This window comes from Sceloporus undulatus, chromosome 8 (genome assembly GCF_019175285.1).
Source record: "Sceloporus undulatus isolate JIND9_A2432 ecotype Alabama chromosome 8, SceUnd_v1.1, whole genome shotgun sequence".
Lineage (NCBI taxonomy): Eukaryota > Metazoa > Chordata > Lepidosauria > Squamata > Phrynosomatidae > Sceloporus > Sceloporus undulatus.
In genome coordinates this window covers 1979145-1990298 of record NC_056529.1, presented here as the reverse complement: position 1 = coordinate 1990298, position 11154 = coordinate 1979145, and the positions used below count along the sequence as shown (strand labels likewise).

Genomic DNA, 11154 nt, shown 5'->3' with positions numbered 1-11154 from the left:
ATAATAATAATAATAATAATAATAATAATAATAATAATAATAATAATTCCATTCATTCCATGCAGAAACTGGTTTTAAAAAGATGACCACCAACCAAGTGTGCTGAGTTATCCCAAGGGGAAAAGGGTCCAGGGCATGGCTGTCCATCTCTGGTGCCAAACTTGTCCCTCCTACTCTTCTTGGAAATAAGCATAAGTAGAGGAACTACAACTTTGCATTATGGCAGCTGCCAGCCTTAACACACACACGCGCTTCCATCCTTGGGCTTCTGGTTTATAAATCATGTGCAGCAGCCACAGCATGCGCTTGCATCCGGCAATCAGGGTTGCAATGCTGGCGCCCAGAGAGCTGCTCCCTTGTCTCCTGGATTTAAAGAGGGAAAGACAAATAACGAAGAACTGTGGCAGCCGCTCCCAAGGACTCTGGAAATTACGAACCAATTAGCACCAAGGCAAATTAAGGGATTGTTTCAAGATAGTTCATTGTGTTAAAAATAAACTCCTTTTAAGTGGCAAATTCCTAATAGCCCCTGATTAGGGATGAAGTGCAAAAGATCCCGGCTCAATTAGACCGAAGGCCTGCAAAAAGCCCACAACTATGCAACAGCACCCTTCTGCTCACTCACTCTGAAGCACTTTGAATATGGAAAGCCAGGCTTATACAGGCAGGGCTATAGACTCCTTCACCCTGAGCTTCTTGTTACCTCTTTAAAATAAGGTTAATATGGAGGTACTCAGACTTTTCCCCTTGAGACACCTCTTTACATCTAGATGCAAACATCACGGCCCCCCTCCAACTCTACATAGTAAGTGAATAAAAATGCAGTCATCCCTCCTTATCCACAGATTTCCCCCCCATGAATTCAAGCAGCAACGGCTTGAAAATATTCCAAAAAAGTATAAATTTCAACCAGCAAACCTTGATTTTGACATTTTATATAAGAGACACCATTTTGCTATGCCACTGTATTCGATGGGACTTGAGCATCCACAGATTTTGTTATCCACAGGGGATCCTGGGACCAAACCCCAATGGATAACAAAGGCCCACTGTATTTTGTTTTATTTAGTATGCATATTTTCATTTGCACATTCGTGCATATTCAAATTTTAACATTTTATTAAAACAGTTTTATTTAAGTACATAGACTTTGGGAAGAGAAAGAGGGGGGACCAGGGCTTCCAAGTCTCGCTCTTGAGCAACTCTCAAACCTTATCCCAGAGGTCCATCAGTATTTTCATTAACATCTGTGAAACCATCAGGCGAGGTAAAGGAATCAAAGGAACTCCAGTTTCCAAGAAGTATGGAAACAGCAGGTTGCTTTTTAAAAAATACAGCGAATAAACAAGCCCTTAGCTAACTGAACTTACAAAGATTGTAGAAATGAATCACTGAATGAGTTCTCAAGGGAAGGGCATCCCAGGGCTTTCCTCACATAGCTGGCAGCTTGACTCTTTTATATATATATATATATATATATATGAGAGAGAGAGAGAGAGAGTGGGGGGAAACGTCCCACGCACCCTTTTGCTACACTATGTGTATGTAATATTACATACATTTGTCATCATCCCTCTTCACCCTTTTTCTAAACTTTGTGAATGGGGGCAAAGCAGATGTGGGTCTGAGCGCATGTGCCCTTAGTTTCAGAGGGTTTTTGTAGGCAAGGAATCCTCAGAGATGCTTTTGCCAGCTCCTTCCTCCACAATCCAGCCTACAGCGTCTGGTATTCCTTGGCAGTTTCCCACCGAAGTACCAACCAGGACTGACCCTGCATAGCTTTCAGGACCAGAGCGGACGTGGGTCTAGGGGTCATTTTATCTCTCCTGCCAGATCTCAGCTGGCTGAACTCCAGAAGCCTTGGCACAGTGGCCACAATTCAACATTTAAAGGCTATTTTGGAGAACAACGGCCCTTTAAAAAACAGGATGGGACCTTCTCTTAGGATTCTCTTTTCTGCATGCCTGAACATGATTTACATCCCTGTAGCAACCAAATGCTCACACAGCACTGCTCTAGTAGTTTACACTGGTTTTACAACCAACACAAACATTGGCTTCACCAATACATTTTACTTCCTTGTACTTCCGTAGTTGCAGCTCCTATATGGGTTCAGATGATGTTAAACTATAGGAATTGACCTAGTAAAGCAGAGGAATAAATAACAATCCAAGCTGATTTTCAAATAGCGTTTTCCCCTCAATGAGGTAAATCCCCTTCTAAAAATAGTTTACCTTTTCAGTCAGGTTACTGCAAATACATTATAGCCCCGATTTATAAACCATTAAAGATGGATTTATGCCCCTATGAAGTCATTATAAGAAAATTAGCATGTTTTATTATACGTAAACAAACAATTAGCAGTTCTGTTAGAAACCATGTAGAGCAAAGACCAAAAATGTGGCAGGCTTAGGACTACAGCTTTAAAACTCACCTACCTTCCCCTGATTTTACACATTGCTTTCTTCAGTGGATTGTGAATGTTGTGCAAAGTCCAAATGCCCATTTATTTCAACCCATTACTACTGCAACATGGCACTAAGCATTTTAGAGTTCCTTCAACCAAGGTCTTTGGTGGGAGTAATTTATTTGGAGCATTTACACAGTAATCTACTCAGAAGAATAGTTATGAGAACGGACCCCTCGACCTGTTCTTCAATATTCAGCTACAAGAGGAATCACTGATTCATGTTCCAGCTGTATACACATTGATAGAGACAAAGGCATGAATCATGGTAATTGAGATATGCAATGGAAAGAAAGGATCACAGCAGTTCCTGCGACAGGCGTCCATATTATTCGTTTATTTTCTTGCTACTGGGGAAACACATTATCTGGACGATTTCTGAGATTTGAAGCTCAGAAACAGTCTTCAGCTTCATAGAAGCCTGTCGCTGACACTGTCCAGGTTGACAGGTGTTTCTATTCACACTGCAGACTTCTCAAGGCCACCTGGGAGCTCCACATCTTAGTAAAAGCTCCAAATCTCTGGAGGTCATAAAACATAATCATATGTTTTACGACATCCAGACAGGTTAAGTGGCATAGAAATGTACTCGCTATTGCAATCTCAAGGGATCTCTATGAACAACCTTTCACAACTGAACAAAACCAATAAGGTTACAATGAACTACTAAAACTGGCCAATGCTCTAAACACAATGGTTCCAGGTCCTTAATCTCCCAGATGTTTTGGACTTCACCTCCCAGAATTCCTCACCATTGACCATGCTGGCTGGGGCTTTGGGGGATGAAGTCCAGAAGACCAAAGGTTGAGGATCCATTGCTATTCTGAATCCCACTTTTGGGATTTCAGTTGCAAAGCTAGAGGATGCAACTGCAAAACTGGCTTCCCAAAACAGGCTGAAACTACACCCCTTGATCGGCCTTAGTGCTGCCTGGAAACGTCTCGGTTGTGTCTTGATTCATCTTCACTTTGTTACTTCACATCTTGTCCTCTGCTTTAGATGGGCTTCTAAACAGACATATTAATTTACACTGCAGAGAATCTCCAATGAATTGTACACCAAATAACTTCTACCATTGCAACATTTAATCAACGTTTTGAATAATCACTGAATGAATGTCAAGCAGCCAGGCAACTAAGTTATCTTCTATTAACGGCAGCAGCATTTCCTTGCTTGTGTAAAAGAAACGCACACAAAGAAAAAGAGTGACCCCAGAAAAGGAGGCCAGGTCTGGGAGACAGGCAGTGCCACTTAGATTAAAATGAATTGCATCTGGCGCTTGCACACACAAACAAGCAAGAGGGAAATTGGAAAACAAGGAGCGCAGAACAATGAAGCCTTTTCCTCAACCTCAACCAAGCGTGAAAGCACATCTTAGGAGGAAAAACTTTAAGGAACATGAAAGGTTAAAACCAACGCAACTGTGAAAGCACTTCCTTGCCTTTCTTCAACGGGGAACCTTCCAGATGCCTCCCTCTCCCTAAAAAACTGAGGTGCCATCCAGAGATTATTAGCACATATCACCTAGCAATGATCCTGTGTCTCTCTTTGGGTGCCTTCAAGTCACCTGTCCACTTTTATGGGTTCTCTTAGGTGGGGACTACTCAGAAGTGCTTCTGCAGGTTCTTTTCTTCTCTGAAATACAGAAAAGGAAATCACAAAGGAATAAAGGTTCATTTCATTCTTCTCCGAAAGTGACTGCAACACCCAGTATTTGCTGGCAGTCTCCCACCCAAGTACTAACCATGACTGACCCTGCACAGCTTCCAAGATCAGAGAGAATCCAGTGCCTTTAGAGTATTTGGGCCACTCTATTTACACACCAATCCACTGCGAGAAACTGACCTCATGTTAGTAAGACGAGTTTCCACATCGCGAGTGATCTGTGCTTGAAAACACAGCTGAATGCACAGCATGTGGCTGGATTCAGACACAATCTGAATGTACATCTATAGGGTTCTGAAAGCACCAACCCCAAGGTGGGGTGGAGGAGAGATAAAAGCTGTCCTTTCTTATCTCCCTAGCTATTGTCAGCCTCGGCATGAGAGACGGGAGCGAGTGCCGGAACGTGGCCGCCTGTGACACGCTGCCAGAGGTGAGCTCTCAGCGCAAGAGCATGGCTGGCGGATGTGCAGAACAACTGTTACGGACTTTGCAATGCCACGCTCAGAACGGTCCTCAGTGCCTATGGCTCTGGCTTGCCTGGAGTCGGTGCGATTCTTGCAGACAAGCACAGTCTCTTGCCTGGCTTGCACTGGCAACTGCTGCATTGCACCAAGAGCCATCTTGCTGGGATCAACACGCCACACAGACAAGGAAAGCACACACAGGAATCAGGGTCTGTTTCATTTCTTCCACCACAAACATGAGGCATTGTGTCTCCATTCTTTAATACTCAGCTTCTACTCAGGAAGCTGTGTCTTGTCTGCCCAAAATCTTTTTGGAAGCCCCCAAAGGCTGACATGGCTGATTCCATGTTAGTCTGTGGAATCAGACTAACATGGCTATACCTTTGAATTCTACCACTACAGGAATGTGAAGGGCAGCCATGAAAGAACCAGTAAAGATCCAAAAATGCAAAGACACACAACTCAGCACAAAAGTCAGACTCATACAAGCCATCGTATTCCCCATCCCCACGTATGGATGCGAGAACTGGGCAGTGAAGAAGGCAGATGGGAAGAAAACCAACTCATTTGAGACATGCTGCTGGAGAAGAGTTGACCCCGTAAAGACATAATCCTAAACCAAGAAGCCACAGGAACCAAGCCTAAAGACGACAAGCACTGTGAGCATGCATGCTACCCAACCTTTCCCCACTATCAACCAGGACAGCTGAAAGGAAACTCCAAAGCTTCATTCCATGGTTTATAACTTCATGTGAACATGGCAGCAGCTGGTGCTCTGGCTTGCTTCTGTCAAGCCATAGGAAGAAACTATAAACCTAACAATGCATCCATTCTCTAGCTGTGTGTTGGAGGAGAGTGTGAGCTGCTCAACAACGGCTGGAATGACCGGGCTGGTGGCGGCTCCCACTTGGTCTTATGGTTCCTGGACATTGTGCCCCTGTACAGAGATTGTGAATACTGAAGAGTTATGTTTCGCTTCAAAATGACTGCATTCCCTCCTATGGGATCTGACTAGGAAAAAGCATCCATCATATTATAGTCAGCCCTCTGTATCCCCAGATTTTTTTATCCACAGATTCAAGCGTCTAGGTTTGAAAATATTCAAAAATACATATAAATTCCAAAAAAGCAAACCTTGATTTTGCTATTTTATGTAAGGGGCACCATTGTACTATGCCAATGTATTTAATGGGACTTGAGCATCCACAGATTTTGCTATCCACAGGGGTCCTGGAACCAAACCCCAGCAGATACCAAGGGCCCAATGTTCACGGTATGCATATTCTCTCTTTACAAGCGTAGTTCAGTTGTGCGCTTTAGCTGTCTTCACACAAGTCTGCATGGATGAGGGACCTGGGCCTTGTAATTCACAATAATTCATAGTGATTTCGAAGCATAATAGGCATTCATACACAGAAATTACTTCCCTGCACACAAAAACAATCAATACAGAATTTAATTCAGCTGGGCATTTCTATACGTGGGTGGACAATTTTAGACCCTTAGGTCTATCAGCGGTTCCAATAGCTGCTTGTACAGTTATCTCATATCCTTTCTTATGTCTGCAGCTTTTGTACCTTCCAACATGTGCTACAACTTCATTCTTCATTGCAGAACATGCCAAACCTCATTCAAACCCTGCAACTCTCTGTCCTGCGCGTGTGGAACATCAACTCTCGTGTTCACAGATAATTTCCATACACTTGTCCCTCCGCATTCGCTGGGGTTAGGGCCACAAGGCCCCTGGGAAAGGGGGGGAAATGCAAATGAATAAACGGTACTTTTGAACCTGAGACAACACCTCTCTGGGAATTTCTAGGTCCTCCAGCAGAACTCTGTGGTCAACATCTGCCAGGATTTGACCACAAAATCATGTTGCAGGGTCTACAAATGCCTAGAGGAGTGTTTTCTCTAAGAATCTTTAGGTTCTCTTGTGCAACTCTATGGCCAACTTCCAGCAGAATTTCTCTGGATTCCTAGGGAGAGTCTATTAATCAAATCCGCAAATAATCAAATCTGGAAATGTCAAAGCCACAAACGCAAAGGGCCGAGCATACTCTTACGTGGAGAGAAGAAAGCAGCAAGCAATCCTGTTGATCCAATGAGCAGTTTTGCTTCCCTTTTCACTCCATCAGAGATGGTTTTACTTGCAGTTATAAAGACACAGAAGTGTTGTGCACCTTCACGTTATTTCCAAATGACAAACCTCTCATGGGGCTTTCTTGGCAAGGTTTGTTCAGAGGAGGTTTGCTTTCCCCTGAGGCTGATAGAGTGTGCCTTGCCCAAGATCACCCAGTGGATTTCATGGCTGAACCCTGGTCTCCAGAGTCATATAACGCAATGCTCAAACCACTATGCCACGCTGCCTCTTGCAGGTTAGATTACGTTCATGTAATTAACCAACAGAAGACAGAATATAAGCACATGCCACATTTATGTGTGTGTTATGTACCTTCAAATCATTTTGACTTATGGTGACAAATATGGCTTTATCTGCATGGTTTCCTATCTAGACTCATTTCAGTCTGACCACCATCTCCATCCTTTTGCTGTGTGCTTCTGCATGAAAGGGCAGAGCCCCGCTTTGTCAGGAGAGCTATTTCCATCATCTGGCGCCTGAACTGAGATTATAGGGTTTTCATCCCACTAGACGTGGAATTAGCCTTACAATGGCAGGATGTTCCTGTAGCCAGAGACACTGCTGCTTCTGTTAATCTTCGCTGCAGCTATCCTACAAACAGGCTTTCACACATTATTGTTACTGTCTGTCCATCTTGCATTTCGTTTCCCTGTAACACCTTCCCAAAATACACAGTCATACATATATATATGTAGATGTGGCTGCCAATCTGTGAGTAAGGCTCCATGCATCTGATGAAGTGGACTCATTAAAGCTTAGGGGATATTAAATCTGTCTTCAAGGCTCCACAAGACTGTTTGTTTCACAACAGATAAACACAACCACCTCAGTGGAAATAGCCTTAGAAACAGGCTGCTTGGTCTATTGGTCTAACAAGCAATATTTAATAATATTGCTTGTTAGACCAATAGACCAAGCAGTTTTGTTTTCTGCACCTAAAAACATTCAGCAGAACATCAAAATGGCCAGTTGAAGCAAACAAGATTTTGCAATACACAGCATTGCAATACTGCTATTAAATGCATAGCAATACTCACTATTCTGATCAGATTACATTTAAATTTAACGTCTAAAATCATAATCCTGCTGTGAATTTCAAATTATGAAGAGACAGAAGTAAAGTGAAGTGAGAAAGAAACTTGAATGATGGCTTGCTGGCTCACTATGGATTGGAAAGGCGTAAAGTACAGGGGTTTTCATGAAGATTTGACCAGACTAGGCCATAACAGCCAAGAAGCCATGAGAACACAACTTCCTTTTTAATACTTTGCCTCATCCAACATTTAAAACACAGCAACCCGACCAGTGTCAATGTCTAGTAACTTTTAAACACATTTTCTTAGATTCAAATAGCGTGTTTTACTGGAACTTAGCCTTGGGATTAGGTGCAATCCCTTTTGCCCTTCAAACACATACTGCACTCTTGATTCTCAAATGACAAAATTGTCCGTCAAAAGCATCAGCGAAGAGACATGGCTTCTGAAAGTGGTCTATAAGATAGAGATAAGATCCAACAACAAGCAATTTCACAGCTTCCAATGTATGCTCAGCAGCCAAAGCAAGGCATCAAAGCGCATACAGTGGTAAAATATGCTCTGGAGGAGCTACCAAGACCTACTAGACTCTTCTCTCAAGGTCCTTCCCTGCAACTCTATGATCAACATCTGCCAGGCATTGGCCACAGAATTGCGCTGGAGGAGCTACAAAGGCCTAGTGGACTCTTCTCTGGGAATCCCCATAGGTCCTTAAGTGAGACTTTTGGTTCAAGTCGACCACAGAGTTGCACTGGAGGACCTAGAGATTCCTAGAGAGAGCATATTAATAAAACCCGTGAATAACCAAAGCCACAAATGTGGAGGGATGAGTGTACATTGGTTTTGTCTATGCTATAGACTAGCAGGGGTTCCCAATTTGGGGTGTGAGATGGCGTTTCAGAGGACGCAACAAAGATACCTGTGTGAATGTGGACTCAGTTCTCTTTGTCAGTCAAGGCAGAATCTAGGCATCTCCTCAATCCACAGGCAGAGCTGCAGATCACAGTCACAAAGGAGGTCCACGTTTCGACAAAAGCAGGAGCAAAGCAGTGCTCTATGTGTGCCTGACCACAGTCCAAAACACACTGCAGGAATAATAACTGAGTCTGAGACCACTGTCACTGCCCTGGCTCAATGCTAGGGGACTCTGGGGACTCTGGCGATTGTGCGACATTGAGCCTTCTCTGTCAGAAGGAGGTCCAGGGCCACAGTACACTACAGTTCCCAGGATTCCCTACCAGTGAGCCACGGCAGTTGAAGCCGTCTCAGACTGGGTTGCTACTTCTGCCTGAAGCAGAGTCAGCTCAACTTTAGAGGAATCTTGTTACAGTATTTCCTTTGAAATGCCTGGATTTGTGAGATGCCTCTGAGGAAGGGCCCCAGGAAGCAAGGCAGCTGGGCCAGTCGCCTCCTGGGGAGCCTGGCACCAAGATGCCCCGCATGGCAGTCTGTCCCCTTCACAGGGGTGTGTGTATATATTACAGAGAGAGAGAGAGAGAGAGAGAAGCCTGCATGGCCACAGTGTGGGAAAGAGCTCCCCAGCTGCCATCCTTCCTTCCTTCCTTGGGGATCCCTTCCTCCGACAGGAAGAGGAGATGCTGCCCCAGAATCCAGGGCAGGCGCCCTCTGGCCCAGAGCCCCCCAAAGGCACCCAAATGGACCCCTTTCCCTTCAGGGAAAAAAGGGATTGAGGCACAGGCCAGGAAGGCCAAGGAGATGCCATAGATACCATGTAGATACATATCAACACAGGCACTATACACACACAGGGGCACTATATACACACATTATATAGAGATACACGCACAGAGGCATTATATATACACACACACAGTACACACACACCCATATATATATATATATATGTATGTATATATATATCCTCACACATACACAATATACACATAGAGAGAGGCATTATATCTCTCTCTATATATATATATACTGTATATATATATATATATATATACACACACACACACACACAGAGGCATTATACGTGTGTATATACATACACATGCACACAATATCCACACACACACACACACTATATATATCTATCCTGACATACACTTTATATATATATACATATATATACACACACACCTCCAATATATGCATGCAGACGCTATATATATATACACACATACATACAGTATCTCCACACTCATACACTATATAGAAACACACCCTTGTACATTATATGCACACACAACACAATACTCAGACACGCGCTATAAAGAGAGATATACACACAGAGAGACACACACTTGGCCCTGTCTGTGTATGTGGAGACATGTATGTATCTACCTATCTATCTATCTATCTCCACATAATACAAGGACCGGGTCAAGCTAAGCCCAAGCCCAGCCTTCTCCGCCCGGCTTCCTCCTCCTTCCTTCCTTCCCCCGAGAGAGAGAGAGAGAGACCCCTCCCTCGGTCGTGGGGCGGCGGCGGCGGCGGTGGGCTACAGACCCCGCTCACCCTCCTTCCCTCCGTCCTTCGTGGGGCGGTTGGTGGGGCTCCATCTCGGGAGAGGCGCCGGCGGCGAAGGCCCTTCCAGGCCAAGAGGCCCCTGAGGCCTCCCTCCCTCCCTCAGAGTCTCCTGAGGAACGACGCACCGAGAGAGAGAGAGGGCGCTCCCTGACAGGAAAAAGGCCCCTCGCGACGCTGCCCCGCTCCCTTCTCCCTCCCTCCTTCCTTCCCTCCGGGGCTTACTTCGCTCGACGGACGAAGCGGAGGGGCGTCGGCTGCGCTCCGCGGCGGAGGCGACACTGGCGGCGGCGGGAGGAGCGGCGGATTCTCCTCAGCCGGGCGCCAGGGGAGGGGCTAAGACGGGGCGGAGCCAATCGCGAGGCTGAGGCTGGGAAGGACAGGCAGCATCGGGCAGTGGAGCCAATCGGGAGGCGAGGAGGAGGCGGGGCTTATCGGCGAGGAGTGACAGAAAGTGAGGGACCAATCGGGAGACGGCATTGAGGAAGGGCGGGGTTTATGAGGCAGAACGTCAGGCGGAAACCAGGGAGGGCCTGAGTGGGCGGGGCTCAAGCGAGAGAATGACAGGAGGGAGGAGTCGACGCCTCTCAGGGGGCGGGGCATGGCTGAAGGGGCGGGGCCACATGTGAAAATAAAGGAATACTGTACTGTAGTAAAGAAAAGGGGAACTACAACCCCCAGAATCCTCCTCTGAGAGACTGTGCTGGAACCCTATCATCCAGGGGAGGGAAAAGGCGGAAGCCCCACTGGCAGTGCATGATGGGTCTTGTAGTCCCGCCCCGAAAAGGCTCAGTACTATCTCACAAAACTACAGAACCCCCCGTTATTTCTGCAGTGTGGAGGCAGCCTTTCCTATATGAATTTCAATGGTTTGTATTTTTAACGTGTTAT

The 11154-nt window shown here is 45.4% G+C and overlaps 1 protein-coding gene across 2 annotated transcripts in view; it reads right to left on the bottom strand.

The window, feature by feature from the left end:
• Positions 1–10607, bottom strand: part of GARRE1 (granule associated Rac and RHOG effector 1) — a 51466-nt gene extending 40859 nt beyond the window's left edge. The window contains exon 1 of one of the 2 annotated variants that reach the window (XM_042437567.1): positions 10489–10607. The gene's annotated coding sequence lies outside the window, so the exon portion shown is untranslated. Of the gene's footprint in view, positions 1–3991; positions 5651–10488 lie in introns of those variants that run through there. The other variant, XM_042437566.1, reaches the window with a different exon arrangement.
• Between the last annotated feature and the right edge of the window lie 547 nt (positions 10608–11154).